The sequence below is a fragment of the Pleurodeles waltl genome, chromosome 4_1 (genome assembly GCF_031143425.1).
Source record: "Pleurodeles waltl isolate 20211129_DDA chromosome 4_1, aPleWal1.hap1.20221129, whole genome shotgun sequence".
In the NCBI taxonomy this organism is placed as follows: Eukaryota; Metazoa; Chordata; class Amphibia; order Caudata; family Salamandridae; genus Pleurodeles; species Pleurodeles waltl.
Genome location: NC_090442.1, coordinates 235910530 through 235928218, shown reverse-complemented (window position 1 = coordinate 235928218; position 17689 = coordinate 235910530). Strand labels below are relative to the sequence as shown.

At 41.5% G+C, this 17689-nt stretch overlaps 1 long non-coding RNA gene across 1 annotated transcript; it reads left to right on the top strand.

Moving 5' to 3' along the window:
- The first annotated feature begins 7348 nt into the window (after window positions 1-7348).
- Window positions 7349-12260, top strand: LOC138287621 (uncharacterized). The gene is made up of 2 exons (XR_011202250.1): window positions 7349-7764; window positions 8092-12260. It is a non-coding gene; the product is annotated as an uncharacterized lncRNA (long non-coding RNA).
- The last annotated feature ends 5429 nt before the right edge of the window (window positions 12261-17689 follow it).

The following is a 17689-nucleotide window of genomic DNA, read 5'->3' as shown; positions in this document are numbered from 1 at the left end:
TGCAACACATAAAGAAATTGTGGCAATGCCATCATGTTAAATAATGGTGGTCTGCCCAATAGTGAGAGTGGTAGCGACCGTCAGTGTTGGCTATGTGTTCAGACGTAACGGGGGAGGTTGAGGATTCTTGGCATCGAATAGCGTGTGGTCCGTGGTAACAAAAATACCCAAGTGTTTAAAGCCACTTGTCGTTTTCAGAGGTCAGGTTGCCAGAAGACGGCAGCCATCACCACAGAGAATATACAGAATAGATTTAGACCAATTAATAGTGTACCTAGAGTGTTGCCCAAATATAGTAATAATTTGCAGTAGCCTTGGAACGGTAATGGGTGGGTCGGCGATGTAGAGTATTATACCATCCGTTTATAGTGAGATTCTGTCCTCCCACTCCGCAGTCCATTAGAGACCCCGCACCAGTGGGTCAGCTCTGATCCATGCTGCCAAAGGTTCTAGAATCAAGGCAAACAGGAGTGGGGAAAGTGGGCAACCTTGTCTGGTTCCACACAGAAGGGGGTACATTTTAGATAACCGGCCGCTGACTAGCACTTTGGGTAGGGGTTCAGTATACAGAAGTCTCACCCCAGGACTGAAATTTAAGGCCAAAGCCCAGACAGTGCAGCACTGCGGAAAAGTATAGCCATTCTACTGTATCACAGGCCTTCTGAGCGTTCAGTGAAAGGACAATAGCGTCTTCCCTGACGGTATGTATCCGCCCCAGCGCTCCATGAAGCCGTTTCAGATTAAGAGCTGTCTTGTGGCTGGGCATGAATCCCTAATGGTCTTTGTGGACCAGTTTGGTAATGATCTACTTTCTTTTACATCCATAGCAAATACAGTGTAATTGTGCGCACAGTGAGTTTATACAATTCAATTGGTAAGCCATCAGGACCCATTGCCTTGCATGAATACAAGCCACCAATAGCATGGGCCACCTCTTCCTCAATAGGGTCGTCCTCCATAGTTGCCACGTCTTCCGCAGCAAGGACCGGGAGGGCTATATTTCTAATATGACTTGAGAATCGTCCGCAGTGGTGGAGATTGAGGGGGAATAAAGATGGGAGTAATAGCCAGCAAAGGCGTCAGCTATGCTTTGGAGTCTTGATCACTCTCACTGTTCGCTTTGTGAATTTGTGTGATGTAGTTAGCTCTCGGTCACGCCTGTCCAGCCATGCCAACAACTTTTCAGTCTTGTCCTCTGTGTCGTATAACCAGTGGTGGACCCTGGCTGTCTCAGTGACTATGTCTTCAAACTCCTGCCATTTGAGGTTTAGGTTTTGTTGTATGTGTTCAATCCCTTGGGCAATCAATGCAGCCTCAAGGTTTTGAATGTCTTGCTTCACCCGTTCTACCACCGCCCTTTTCTGATTTTTATGCCCCACCATTAGGGAGAGTATCGGCCTGCTTATTACTGCTTTGTATGCTTCCCACAAGGTCTGGGAGGAATTAACTGATAATTCATTTTCTACAAAATAGTTTTGTGTTGCCTTCACTATTTTGTCACAAATATCTGGGATTTTCAGATACCACCATGTTAAGTGTAATTGCCTTCCTCTTGTGTTGATTATTCAAAATGTAGGCAGCCCAAAGTGGCAAGTGGTCTGAAATGTCTCTCACCAAGTGTCGGACTTCACTAAATCTGGAGAAGCAGTCTGCTAATGTGAAGATATAGTCATGGCAAGACATACTGCCATGGGCCCCGACTGAAAGATAAACTGTTGTAAAGTGGGGTTTAGAGAATGCCATATGTCCACCAACCCTGGGGCCGTGGCAAATCCCACTAGTGTGGTATGGGAGGCCTGTGTACATCTCGGGGGTAATCTGTCCAAGCGTCGTTAAGTGTCATATTGAAGTCACCCTCCATGATGAGGTCACCTTCTTGTAGTTTCAGTAATTGGGCCCCTAGGTCAGAAAGGGTGTCTCCCTGCAAGGTCAGTGGAAAGTATGCAAAGAAAATATTGACTATTGTAGCCTTCCATGACCCAGCCAATCTCGCTAATCTCCCCAACATGTCCAACCATGTGTGTGTTATTGTGAGTGGGAGTTGTTTCTTTAGAAGGATTACTGTCCCCCTTGACCCGGATGTGAACCTTGCATGCACTGCCATTTTATAGCCCCAACGGCCTAGAGCTTTGCAATTATTCCCCATTAAGAGGGATTCCTGAAGTAGGACCATGTCTGGGGAATACCTTTTAATATGTTGGAGCACTACCCATCTTTTCATTTTATCCCGCAGGCCGTTCACGTTCCATGATATAATTTTAATAGAGGATTCTATTATTTTAGTTCCTACAGTTGTGTATCGTGGGTTACTAGTGCAAAAAAAAGTATTGTCACCTGAGGATGCAACCCCCTAAAAGGAAGGCAGCAGAGCAAGCCTGGTGATCTACACGGGTCTGTTGCAGTATCTAGTTTTTGTGGGGTGTCGTGTAACCAAATCAAACTGACCCAAGTGTTGAACTCCCTCGTTCCCACTCCACCCAGGAGTTACAACAATCTAAAGTGCCATATTAGGGGTTCATGTTCCCGTCCAAAGCTTTCAACCAATGAGAACTCTATGCTCTGATTGTTATTCAAGCTCCATAAAAGTGCAGCAGTAGTGTCACTTTCTTAGAACTTAGCAATGCTGAGAATAATGAGGAACATTTAAGACCATTTCCGTTTTGAGTTGGGGCTCGGACAGCTGCAGAGTTAGGAAAAGAAGAAGAAATCATGACTGAGAATAATGTTTTTCATTCCTTGAGCTTAATATTGAAATCTAATTGTTCTGCTCGCTCCTCGAAGTATCCCTCTTGAAGGAAGAGTATTGTTGGTGAGCTAGACGCGACTTATTTCTTACAAGAACCGTACATTATCCTTTTTCTATCTATTGATAGATTTGGAGGTTTAATCTTATCCAGAATGGATGGCCACCGTTTCCCATGTGCAAAATTTTATTTGGGATTATGCTTTTGGGACATACTACAAAACAGCCAGGAAGAGTCCACCACACTCAGTGCACTTGTTCTTTTTTTATACTAAACCGAAAGTGGGGTATTTTTTTCCTTTTTCTCCAGCATATTCTGATATCTGCCACCAATGGATTTTGCCAGTCTCTAGTTCCTCTGAAGGTTAACTAGGCACATTGCACTTTTACTATGCAAATCAGTCTTCCACGTTTCTATTACTTTTAAGATGCTTTAATTTATTGAGCCGGAATCCTGAATTCAGGCAACTAGTTGAATTCTTAAGTCTGCCTGATTTGTTTAGCTTTTTCAACTCGTGGTTACAGTTAAGATAAATTTGACAAAGGTGTGTAGTCATTACTAATCTATCTTTAAGTTACTTTTTATGTAATATTGTATTTTAAGACTAGTAGGGTTGATATGTTTTCAGTAGGGTACACTTAATATAGTTTATTCTTAACTGAGTATCCTTAGGTTATGTGATGTTATTGTTTAAAATGTATTATGATTTGCATTGCCTGGCCCCAAAATAAAGTGTTACTGACTGACTTAAAATGTACTTATTAGGTTCCATGGTCTGTAACTTAAACTATATTAAAAAATGAAAACAAAAAAATTCAGTTCAGAAGACGTGTTACAAACAACATTTAAAAAAAACTCCTGTCAAACTACATTAATGAAGAAAAATGTGTTATCATAAGCAAGCATAAGCCTATTAAAAGGAGCAAGGGTGAAAATAGGAGCATCAGCATCAGTGACAGGTGTGCGTAAATAAGAACGTGCTGAGCATGAAATCAGAGAAAAGTCATCAGTGAGGATCTGGCACACACGATTCTGCTGACAGACAAAGCTTTAAGGGTTCCCTTTATATTCCTGAATATACTGAGTGTGTGCTTACAGGCCAGAAACACACACAAGTGATGTGAGCAGAGAAGCATCTGCCCAACTATTACTGGTGGAGGAAACAGAAAGAGTACTTGCCGAACAAAGACACTAATTAACAATTTAAACCCCACAGGCAATGATTTAAACCTTATTACTGTAGTAACCATCGAATCACTTTCAATGTGTAAATATAGGAACATAACAAACAAGTTAAAAATGAATTCGGCAGCAAGGTGACAATTAAAATAGTGCAGCATTTAAAAATAAATAAACAAAGAAACATTTACTAACAAAACGAGTTCCAGTTGCTTTCAGAAAAGGGAAGAGACGCTCAAAGCAGCAGTCTGTTCAAACTGCTAGTTTTAAATTGCAACTATTTAAAGTCATGATTATGCTGTTTCATGCACCTTTCAAACTGATTTAATGGAAGGTTAAGGCAAAATCTGAATGCACCAGACGTGGATCTGAAAGATACATACACACCAACAACCTCCATGGAGTTTGGTATGGGGACTCCAGGAATGTCCCGACCCCACGGTTGCTGCTGTCTCCTTTTTGCTAGACCCAGAGTGAAGTTCCCAGAGTAAAGAGAAAGGTGTGGGAGAAATACTGGGAATGTGGGGACTGCGGGGTGAGGAGGGTGGAAGGAGAGAGAACGGTGAGACGGCAGAGGTGTGGTGCAGGATACTGGGAAAGAGAGAAGTGTGGAAGACCTGAAAGAAAGGGAGGTGCAGGATTAGTGAAAGCACTAGGGAGGAGGAGGCAGGGCAGAGATCGTGGGGAGAGAGAGGTGCAGGAGAGAGCATAGGCAAAAAGTGGATGAGCTTCAAGAGGACTTGGGAAAAGGAGGTGATGTGGAGATCGCAGGGAAAGAGAGAAATGCGCAAGAGAGCAGATGAAAGAGCGGGACATAAACACCAGCAATGAAAAGATGGGAGGAAGTAGCAATGTGAGGGGGGCCAGGCCTTGTGTAATTGAACATAGCAGTCTAAGACCAAGAGACTGGCCATACGCTCTCATCAAGTGCTAAAAGTAAATTCTGTAGAAATGTGCCAAAGAAAGAGTTTGGTGATACTAACAATGTAAGGGTACAAGTCATCCTAGCAAAACAGGGGGGACCCAACCCTCTTTTGCTGGCAAGAATAAACACAAGAATAAGGAGAAAAGCAATTCATTCAGAAGCAGGAATCTAAAACAGGCAAGAAAGCAATCAAATTCTGATTTAAGGCCAGACCCATAACCCACACTTAGGATATATTTAAGTATGTTAACAAAGCGCACACCACGCATGCCATAACTTACAGAATCTGCCGGCACCAAACACCTATTTACAAAAGGCACAGATACACAAAAACAGTTAACAGGAGAACAGCACGACTATGAGTTATGGTATGTGTTGTGTGCATTCAAACACCACAACTGGAGACTTTCAGTGGTTTGAACATGTTTGAGACAGAAACAAAAGTCTGTCTTTAACTTTGTGTTTTTTCAGTGTATAATTACTGTGTAGTTATAGTTAGTACTGAGTTGCCATAAGAATTTGATTTCTTGTTTGTTCAATAACTTTGGCTCTGTTTGATGAATCTTCACAAAACTTTTTTTTTAAAAAGGTCTCTCCATCTCAGCTCCCTCATGGAAAGTTTCGGTTTGATCTGACAAAACTAATTTTAACCATCCACTTTCCTAAAAGAACTTTAGACAATGCTACAACTAAAACAGGTGAATGGACTTACACAAAAGTTGGCAGAAAGCTAGACCTTTACAGAAAAAAGCATGCTGTATAGTGACAAGCAGAAAGGAGATATATATGGCAGCACGTTGTTTTTTGCACTCCTTAGGTAATCATAGAAAAGTTAGAAACGTTCTGCATGTTTCTACATATTCTAAGCTACTGCACATGTTTTTTTCTTTAAAAAACTTACTGGTAATAAACTGATTCTCATATCTTTTGCCAACAAATATCGAACCGTTTTTTGATGTGTTTAATTTTGCACTAAGGATTCTATTTTTATTCTTCATTCTTCCAAATATGCTTTCACTTTCATATGAAAGATCTACGCAGCAAGGATTTAAATGGTTTGTGCGAAAGGTAACCATATATTATATTAGGAATAAAGTAGTCCCTCCTGTAAATGAGAAGGATATTGCGAGTCACCTCAGAGGTCCATAACCTTATAAAGCAACTTCCGCTACAGCCCTGTTCCTCTTTATGGTCATGGAAATCTTACTGATCTTAATTAATGCTTGCACAGCTTTGTACCGCAAAAGGCCCTAAAAGATTTTCCAAATTATTTAGTTAGCACGTGGATTGTTCTTGAACCGTGTTCTTCCAGTATAAAACTGGTCACTTCTTACACCCAATCCTGTGTGACTGGCATCTGACTGTATGACAAGAAGGTGTAAGCAATTGATAATAGCTCTGCTGTTCTTGGCATCTAGACGACCGAGTCACCAATGAAAACTGCTTTATTGAAAAAGCAGTCACAAACATGGTGGTCTGCTGACCTCTGCAAGCCACCATCCCTGTGAATGCCTGCTATTCCCAAAGGGTCGCAAATTGTGACCTGCCTCATGAATATTAATGAGGCAAGTCCCCTGTGACCCATTTGGAAATCACAAACACTGTCTCAGACACTGTGGTACATTAGTGATTGCGGTTCGCAATTTTCGAGTCGCAAAACAATGCAAATTGCAAGTCGTAAACACTGAGGGTCGTACATCTGCTCCCTAATCTCTGATTTTGCATATTATCTTGAACACTTCAGTTTGGAGTTCATTTATGACGTTGATGTATTTCAATTATACTTAATATTATCTTTTATGCCGAAGATGCGGAGCCATACTGTATGTGCTCATTGGGCAGTCGTGAGCATGCCTCCTAAGTCAGTGGTTCCCAAACTTTTGACTTCTGTGGACCCCCAATTTATCATTTATGGAACCCAGGGACCCCCACTGAATCACCTTTGGAATTTGGGGACCCCCCAAAGAGTAATTCCTGGAAGGTTGGGACCTAATTTGTCAATATGTTTTAATTTTCTAAACAGTCGCGGACCCCGTGAGAAAGCTTTGCGGACCCCCAGGGGTCCCCAGACCACAGGCTGGGAACCACTGTTCTAAGTCATGAGCATGTCTTCCAAAGGCATGGTGAGAGGCTAATATTTGTAGGGTTCGTTTTGATACTTTTGTGCTGGCAGGGGTTGCAGTACAGTGATGCAGTGGTTTCCACTGTTGGCTTCATCGTCTGATGTTGGTCCCATGGAATAGGTATCAGTTGATGCACCCTTTGCTAAGTATGTCCTACTGGTTCCGGCTGAAGAGAGCTCCGTGGAGATGATTTTCGTGTGCATGTAACTTATGGTTAATTACTTCAACAATTATTGCCCAAGTCAATTTTTTTACTTAGTCATGTGAATGGAAAAAATGACATTGTTACCCTAAACGCCTGTGCCCTTTGCTTTTCTATCAACATTGGAAGTAGATAAAAGAAATGTTTATGAAACACTTCAGAGTGAACATTTGGTCATACAGATAAGCTTTGAAGGAGAGTCCATGGACTCTGAACATTCTGGTAGGTTCCAGAAGCAGCTCCGTATCTACTGACTGAGCAGGGCTGTTGATGACAGATTCCCAACCGCAGACCTTGTGTGCGGGCATAAATCAGGTCACGAGATGCAGACGTTGCTAGTCTTGGACCGCAGAGTTCCTGTTTACGCCGGCTGGTGCACTAACAATAGGTCTGTATTCACGTGACTGGAATTTCTGCCGTCACTGATGGGGGATCACGAGACAGGCTCACTTATCGGGCCGTTCCTCTGCAGGACAGACTGAGGAGAAGAAACTACGCGAACGTAGAAGTTCCCAACACTTTGGGCCGGATCACAAAACATTTTTTACTGGCGCTGATACAAGTCCTGGCTGTTAAGGAAGGCAGTTCTTGGTGAGAACCACATTTCCCACCGTATTTATGAAAGCAGACTTGTGAAGGTGGTAATGCTTGACTAGAAAGCTTGTGCTTATATTTGCTGTGTTGCATTTTGTTAATGTGGTTCTATGGCGTACTGATTTTTGTTCTATTGTGTTTTAGTGCTACATTACTGTGTTGTGGTTGTTTTGTACTGTTTCTACTGTGCTACATCGTATTTCACTTTCTTGTCCTGGGCGCTGTTATGTGTTTGTTGTATTATGTTGCTTTTTGTTTTGCCACGGTGCTTGTCTTCTTGTCCATTTTATAGATACTAATATATGTTGTTATATTTTGACATAGGCATCACAGTTGCAGTAACAAAGAACCATTATCAATGACTGGCACCGGTGCAGGCACCAGGGCGCTCGGGATAGATACCTAAAAGAAAGATGCAGCAGTTGTTTCCGAGTCTCCGGAGAACATCTTTCCACAATTACAAAGGGACTGACCACCTGATTTCCAATAATTGCATTGTCATTTTTTATTTAACATTGTGTGGATGTTTGCTGCATTTTATATGATGCTGATATCTGCCACGGCTGTTCCTTTCTTCCGCAAACCATGTTCTCGGTATGTGCATCGCTGCCTGTCTCCATTAACTTCACCCCACTGAATGTGAATGTCCGTTTCCAAACTTTAAACTATTTCAGTCAATATTCACTGGAATAAAGTAAGGTGAAGAAAGTTATGGATAGGTGGTAAGAACAGTTGCTTTTAAAAATTGTTTGAAAAAAAATCAGAAACATTTTCCCAAAATATTTAATTATTTGGTTCGATTCTACAATGAAGGGTCCAGATTGCGCAAGAAGGTCATAAATTATAGGGGTTCCAAATAGAGAGGGCGCTCTATGAAATTCTGTGCCCATTTTTGCCACATAGCGCTGCAAAAGCATCTGGACCGAGTGCCACGAAATTTCACATGTATGCAGAGGACAGTTTCTTCTCGCTGCTTTTGTAAAACTGCTGTAATATTGCTTAATAGTCTTTCTGTATTGCCGTATATATCATTTACAGATATATGGGCGAGGAAGTGCCCGAAGCCTGTTGACAACCAACATAAATGTATGTGCAATCTGATTGGCTGCTGATAGCTGAGCAGGTGTAGCCGTCCTCCAGTCTCTGATTGTCTGTGAACGTCAATTAAATCTGAATACATTCTTCTGGAAAATCATATTTCTTTTAGCTGCTGAGGCGAAATCGACACACTGTGACCTAAGAGAGAGCTCAAGAGATTCCCACCTGAGAGGGAACATTTAGCCAGGGATCCAAGTAAAATATGCACGTTTTTTTCAAATGAACTGAATCAGGGCACAAGTCCTAAAAAAAGAAGTGGAGGGACAAACCAGGTAAGTCAATGTGCAAGTCGCATCACGGGGTGAGACATTACAGGAAGTGGCATCATGACACATGACCTCACAAGAAGTGACATCAGAAGAGGTGACATCCGGTCTAAAGACCCTGCACATGTGTTTAGCAGGTGTATCATGAGTGCATTTGAGTACTATATGAGATGTAACAATTGAAAGCTGATTACTACTTAAGCCTGTTACTTGAGTTCCCTGTCTAAAGAAATTAACAGCCCAAACATTGCTGAAGTTTGGTGTCTCACTAACTACAGTAGATAAAAACACTAACTGGCATATTTACAAAAAGTGGAGCAGCGCGTCTGCTGCGCCAAAATTGGCAGTTCTGTACTCCGTCAACTCAAAAAACACAGGGATGATCCATATTTATTAGCATATGGCGCATTCTTGTATTTTCCCCTGCGCCAGTGCTAAATTAGCTGCAGGGCGCCAACGCAGCCACTCTTGCGCTGTGGTGCAAGGATGGCTGCGTTGCGGGGGAGATTGTTTTTGTGCAGGAAGGCGTACCTTCCTGCACAAAAACAATCTTAAATGGCCATTTTCTCTTTTTATGTGTGCTGCAGAATGCAGCACACATAGATAGAGCAAAAAACAAGGACAAATAAAAGCATTTCTCCTCGTTGCGCCATGCTAAAACCACCCCTGATGTGGCGTTAGATTTTGGTGCTGCCTTAGGTTTACAAAACCTTGTAAATCTGGGGTACCATCAAAATGTAATGGGTGTTGCTGTGGTACACCCAGAGCAACACCCATTGGACGCCCCTTCCATGCAAAATGCTGCATGTGAAGGGGCCGTATTTACAAGGCGGCGTTAAGCCACAAAAAGTGGCTTAACACCCCTTGTAAATACGGCACAGCTCAGAGCACCACTGAGCATCACAAAAACTGACGGTCCGGTGGCGCTAGTGGCTTGCAAATATGCCCCTGAGTGCTACAAGCTAGGCGTACCCCCAAAATGTTGTCAGCCACATTTAGCAGCAGATATCTGTCATGCTCTTATTCTTGGCATAAGTATATCCAAACCAATCTCACATTCATCAGTCCAGCTGAAGGATAGCTCTCCCTGGAATCCGTACCATTAAAATACCCACAAGCATTCCATACATCACCTTTTCATAAACTTCAGGGTGAGTTTATTAGTGGAATTATCAGAACGGGGGAGCCTTCAATATTTCTAAGTTCATGTTTAAAACTATTATTTTTAAGAACTGCAGTGATGTAATCTGAAAAGCACTTTGATGCCTTTCCAGGGATAGTAAGCGCTATATAAATACAATTACAATCCTGTACATTGATTAACACACTTGTATGATTTGTTCATTTGAAATGTGTGAGTGTGATGTAAAGCACTAAGACACCATACTTGAAATGAAAGAATGACATTAAAAAATAGTTATTAACATTTTTGTACGTGGAAATACTCATCCAGACCAATACGTCCAACATTCTTAATGTGCATGCATATGCACAGAAATTGAACAAAGTCAGAAACTTGCCTCCCAATTGTAGCTTCTTTTAAGTACCTGTTTTCTCTACATTGCGCTGGCACCTATGTGTGAGGCTCAGATAGCTCCCAGTCAGGATCACTCTGCAACAGCAGGACAGCTGCTGGCCCATTAAATTCCTTCATTGTTTTGGGTCTAGCTGTAATTTTCTTTTTTTCTGTTGGGCCCAGCTGGAATCTTAACCCCTTAGCTGCTGGGCCTTTTCCCCACCAGTGGTGAGCCCTTTTTTGGCTATTTGGGGTAATTTGCCCTTAGGCCTTCATAGCTTTTTGTCCACATAAGCTAGCCACGCCAAATTTGTGTCCTTTTTTTACTAACATCCTAAGTATTCTAAAGGTACCCACAGGTCAATAAAAGTGCTGGCCTACTGCAGCATGGTGCAGCATCTATCCTGCGCTTTTATAGGGGTCTGACAGCAAAAACGGTCTCACCGGCAATTAAGATCTATGTTGCCAGGGCGCAGGGAGCTGCTGTTTATGTTGCGGAGGTCTGGGGCTTCTCTGATTGCAACAGGTTAACTATTGGGGAGAATAGCTTTGCGAGAGCCTTATGTGCCTGCCCTCCTAGCACTCCGCTGATCCCATTGCTTTTAGATTTGGTCCTGAGACGGATAGCCAACCTAATCATTTTAAGACCACTCTTATATTGGGTAAGGCTATGGACTGTCCCGGAACTGGATGTTTATAAGACCTCACTTTTAAATCTGTTAAAGTGCCCCAATTCAGCTTCCATTCCCTGGGTCAAACACGTATCTAGATGGCTTAGTGACCTGGGCCTAGGAGACTTTTGGGAGAAACCCCACAATCTTGAGAAAGCCCACACCAAAGTGTTGAAGCGTGTATATTGGTCTCATGTATGGAACGATTATATCACCCGCAGATCATATGGTGGTTTAACAAATCTTTTCATTGACCTTAAATGGTGTCCGCAGTTCGAATTATACTTAGACATTATACCTGATATTTTAGGCAAAAGTTTATATGCCAGATTCCGTTTTGGGACCCTGCCGCTGAAGACTTTGATGTGTAGATGGGGTGCAAAAATAACAACTGATACATGTCCCGTATGTGGCATAATTTCTGAAACAGTCAAACATTTTATGTTCTTCTGTCCTGCATATTTATCTCCCAGGTCTAAGTGGATTCGTAATATTTGACGGGAAATGGGAATAAGGGAATGTGCCTCCGCCTTGAGGATTTTAAAAAGCCATTGCTCTGAAGTTTTAATATATGCCGTCAGCAAGTATTTACTGGCAGCATGGCGCATACGTAATTCCTCTATTATTAAAGTGCTTTAACTATGGTTGGAGGAGATTTCCTTTAAAGATGCAGTGGGGGCATTGTTTTTATCTCTGTATTGTTAATACGGCTTTTAATTGGAACTGTATTTTATATTGCATGCATAACTCCTCTATCAGCAAAGTGTTTTAACTATGGTGGGATGAGATTCCTTTTAATGATGCAGTAGGTGCGCTGTTCTTATCTTTGTATTGTTAATATGGTATTTAATTGGAACTGTATTCTATATCTTCTGATTTTATTATTTATTGTCTATTTGCTTTGATGATCCATTGATGAAATAAAGCTTGTGTTGATTGAAAGGTACTCAGAGTTTGTGGGTTCCCCTGGAGAAGACCAAGAAATTAGCCATAATACAGCTAAAATTTTGTTTTTTCTGAAAAAATTTGAAAAAAGGGCTGCAGAAGAAAGCAGGTTTTTTCCCCCAAAATGGCATCAACAAAGGGTTTGCAGTGCTAAAATCACCATCTTTCCAGCTTTCAGGAACAGGCAGACTTGAATCAGAAAACCACTTTTTTCAACACAATTTTGGCATTTTACTGGGACATACACCATTTTTACTATTTTTTGTTCTTTTAGCCTCCTTCCAATTAGTGACAGAAATGGGTGTGAAACCAATGCTGGATCCAGGACCGTTAAACATTTCTGAAAAGTAGACAAAATTCTGAATTCAGAAAGGGGTCATTTGTGTAGATCCTACAAGGTCTTCCTACAGAAAATAAAAGCTGAAATAAAATAATATTGAAATTGAGGTGAAAAAAACAGCCATATTTCTCCATGTTTTACTCTGTAACTTTGTCCTGAGATGTCATATTTTCAAAAGTAATATACCGTTACGTCTGCTGGACTCATCTGGTTGTGGGGACATATAGGGCTTATAGGTTTATCAAGATGCCTAGGTACTCATAGCCAATAAAGGAGCTGCACCTTGCAATGGGTTTTCATTGTATACCGGGTGTACAGCAATTTATTTTGTGAAATATAAAGAGTGAAAAATAGGTATCAAGGAAACCTTTGTATTTCCAGGGTGTTAAGAAGCAGTGGTTATTTGCACATGTCTGAATTCTGGGGTGCCCATAATAGCATGTGAATTACAGGGCATTTTTCATATAGACGTCCTTTTTACACACTGTCTTACATTTGGAAGGAAAAAATGTAGAGAAAGGCAAGGGGTAGTAACACTTGTTCTGCTATTCCCCCAAGTCTTCCAATAAAAATGGTACCTTACTTGCATGGGTAGGCCTAATGCCCGCGACAGGAAACACAACATGGACACATCACATTTTTACATTGAAGTCTGATGTGTTTTTTGGAATGTGCCTATCTGTGGATTTTGGCCTCTAGCTCAGCCGGCACCTAGGAAAACCTACCTAACCTGTGCATGTTTGAAAACTAGACACCTGGGGGAATCCAGGATGGAGTGACTTATGGGGCTCCCACCAGATTCTGTTACCCAGAATCCTTTGCAAACCTCAAAATTTGGTTAAAAAAAAAACACTTTTCCCTCAGATTTCGGTGCTGCAAAGTTCTGGAATCTGAGAGGAGCTGCAAACTTCCACCCAGCATTCCCCCTGTCTCCCGATAAATATGGTAACTCACTTGTGTGGGTAAGCCTAGTGCCCGCGACAGGAAATGCTTCAAAATACAACGTGGACACATCACATTTTTCCAAAGAAAACTGACAAGTTTTTTGAAAAGGGCCTATTTGTGGATTCTGGCCTCTAGCTCAGCCGGTACCTAGGGACACCTAGCAAACCTATATATTTTTGGAAACTAGACACCTAGGGGAATCCAGAATGGGGTGACTTGGGGGGCTCCCACTAGGTTCTTTTACCAAGAATCCTTTGCAAACCTCAAAATTTGGCAAAAAAAAACACATTTTCCACACATTTCGATGATGGAAAGTTCTGGAATCTGAGAGGAGCCACAAACTACTTTCCACCCAGCATTCCCCCAAGTCTCCCGATAAAAATGGTACCTCACTTGTGTGGATAGGCCTAGTGCTCGCGACAGGAAACGCCCCAAAACGCAAAATGGACACATCAAATTTTTACGTTGAAAACTGACGTGTTTTTTGGAAAGTGCCTAGCTGTGGGTTTTGGTCTTTAGCTCAGCCTGTACCTAGGGAAACCTACCAAACCTGTGCATGTTTGAAAACTAGACACCTAGAGGAACCCAGGATGGGGTAACTTGTGGCGCTCTCACCAGGTTCTGTTATCCAGACCCCTTTGCAAACACTTTTTCCTCATATTTCGGTGATAGAAAGTTCTGGAATCTGAGAGGAGCCACACATTTTCTTCCACCCAGCACTCCCCTGAGTCTCCCGATAAAAATGGTACCTCACTTGTGTGGGTAGGCCTAGTGCCCGTGACAGGAATAGATCACACAACAGTAAATGTTGGTCCTTACATGAAGGCCCTGGGGTGATCCATTCCTGACGCAGGCACTAGGTACAGGCACTCAAGTAGGGTAGCGTTTTTATCAGGACAGGTGGGGAAACACTGGGTGGAAGGAATTTTGTGGATTCCAGCATATTCCTGTAGTTTGTGTAACAGAAATGCACACTATTACTTCACCATATCACATAGCAATCACCACAGTCTTTAGCACCTCTAGCGCCCAGTCCAACAATCATTATTGGTGATCCCGCTCCCATGACCTCCTCTTCAGATTCCCTCACTACTACCCACCAAAAGTGCCCTTCATCCCTCCATAGCCCCCCGCACATACATTTGATTTGTATTATAGCGCATGTAATGGCTGACTTTACTAATGTACTCAGCTATTTACATAAAATACAGATTTGATCTTTGCAGTAGGCATATAAACCTTCTGCGCTACTTTATGGCACCAAAACTGCCACTAGACAAAAGTCTGATACTTTTGTACCAGAAACATAATCACAAGACTTACTTGACTTTTTTATTGCTGCCTAAAAGCTGCAGTTGAAGTATATGCATTGCTTTGAAGACGCAAGCTGCAACTGCAAGACAACAGGTGGCGAATATCTATATATATATATATATATGTATATTTTCAAAAAAAGGGTTGCTGAAATCCTCTTGCTACAGCGTGGCAGACCAGGATGGGACAACAAACCCCTATTTAATACACACAAAATTCTCTTGCTCCCAACGATAAAATACCCGCCGGTTGAAAAAAGAAAGTCCTAGTCACTTTACTTTCAGACTTCCAAACTGGATTCCGCCCAGGAAGAAGCACTGAATCAGCACTCATGGCAATCTGGGACAATCTTAAAAACACAGTCGACCGAAATGGAGTTGCTGCACTACTCCTCTTGGACCTCTCAACTGCCTTTCGTACGGTTGACCATGACACCCTAACTCAAAGACTCCACAAAGCCGGCATACAAGGGATTGCTCTCGACTGGATTACTTCCTATCTCCAAAAAAGAGCGAATATCATCCACTCGCCCCCCTTCTCATCCGAACCCTACCTCACAAAAGCAGGGGTCCCCCAAGGGTCAATCATCTCACCTTTCCTTTGCTTTTCAACATCTACATGATATCTTTACCAGAACTGATCAATGATTTCCATCTCACATGCTACAACTATGCAGATGACACACAAATACTACTTAAATTAGAAGACCCCAAAAACATTGAAAAACATTGAAAACTCACAAATCTTCAGTTGCCTCAGAGCCGTTGATCAGTGGATGACCTGGAGCCATCTCAAACTAAATACCTCCAAAACAGAAATACTCATATGTGGTGACTGGAAAAATTATGACCCTCTGTGCATCTGGCCTGACGATCTCGGACCACCTCCTCAATTATCCAAAAAAGTTAAAAACCTAGGAATCACCATGGACTCCAAGCTAACTATGAATGCCCAAGTAGACAAATTAGCACGCACAAGCTTAATCACCTTAAAGACTTTACGACGCATCTTCCCCCACCTCGGATTTCCACTCAAGGTGCAAGCTACTATCTCGCTTGTACTATCCAAACTGGATTATGGCAATAGCCTCTACCATGGATCATCTCTATCTGTTATGAAAAAACTACAACTTATCCAGAATTCCGCAGCCAGGCTACTATTACATATAAAGCTGCAAGCCCACATCTCCCCTGCCTTGAGAGCACTACACTGGTTACCCGTTGCCAGAAGATGCACTTTGAAGCTGCTTTGTATCACCCACAAAGCTATACATGGAACAGGACCGCTTTTTATCAGAAAGAAAATTACCAAATACATCCAACAAAGAACCCTCCTCTCAAGACTGGCACCCCGCCTTAGAACACCACCATACAAGAAAAAGACTATAGGTGGTACATCCTTCTCCGTCCAAGCAGCCAAACTATGGAATTCATTACCCCCAACTATAAGAGCCACAGATAACTTTCTTGTCTTCAGAAAACTACTCAAGAGTTGGCTCTTTCCTTCATAACCACCTTTGTCAAACAACTATGAACTGCATATGCCTATGTGAATAAATATTTTTTTTTCTTCAGATTATATTATATTATATGTATATTTCTATTTATTTATAGTTTCTTTGGAAAATATGTATTGCTACTGTCATAACAATAAAATACACATACACGCTTTAAACCTGTCTGACTAAGTATTCTTTACCCATGATTCTAATTATATATTGTATGTGCATATGTGTGTGTATTCATGTGTGTGTGTGTGTATATATATATATATATATATGTGTGTATGTATGTGTATATGTTGTTTCTGTGCTTGGCATGTTCGTGGATCATTGCATGGCTCCTGGTTTTTGGGTTGTTATACTAGATATCTATGAATTCCTGCTCTCATCTTATCACACTTATCTACTCATCACTCTTATGTCATGTCTCTATCAAACTATCCTCCATTCTCACTCTGACTCATCCCAAATCCCTTCTACCACTTTCACCTCCTAAATATCTCTGCCTAAGCTCTTCCCTCCACCTCCACATCTAACTCACCAAACCTCACTCTACCTCTGTGACCTCCCACACAACCCTACTAAATTCTCCTGCATTCATCTCACCCTGCTACTATGCTCTCCCTAACCCTTCCACATACTCTTCCCCCTCTGCCCCCCTTTATTCATCCCAAGCCTTTGGGTTGAGTAAATGAAGGATATACTCCCAATTAACACTTTTGGATTTCTTTCCTCCTCCACCCCTCCATTACTCCAGTCAATCTAACTAACAAACTCTCATATCCGCGGCTCAAATTAACTCATAATAATACTAAAACTGTACTCATTATTAAACAATACTAATCCATCACTAATTCTTGTTGGGTTCCGGAGTAGCGTGCTACTCATCGAAAAGCACTTCGACGCCTCGTCAGGGGTAGTAAGCGCTATATAAATACGATTACAATACAATACAATACAATTGTTGCTTGTTGCAGTTTCGGGAAATCACTTCCCTTGTTCACAAGTTCCGGCAGATATTTTATATACATATATATAGATCACTGTTTCTATGTTGGTCCAGTTTTCCTGAGGGCCGATCACAGCCCCCAGGGAAACCACACACGCGTTGACAAAAGTGATCTATATATATCTATACCTATAATATCTATACCTATATATATATATTTATATATATATATATATTTATATATATATATATATATACATACATATGTATATACAGTATATACATATGTAAATAGATAGATATATCTATCTATATAGATATATCTACCTACATATATAGATCTATCTATCTACATATATATATATATATATATATAT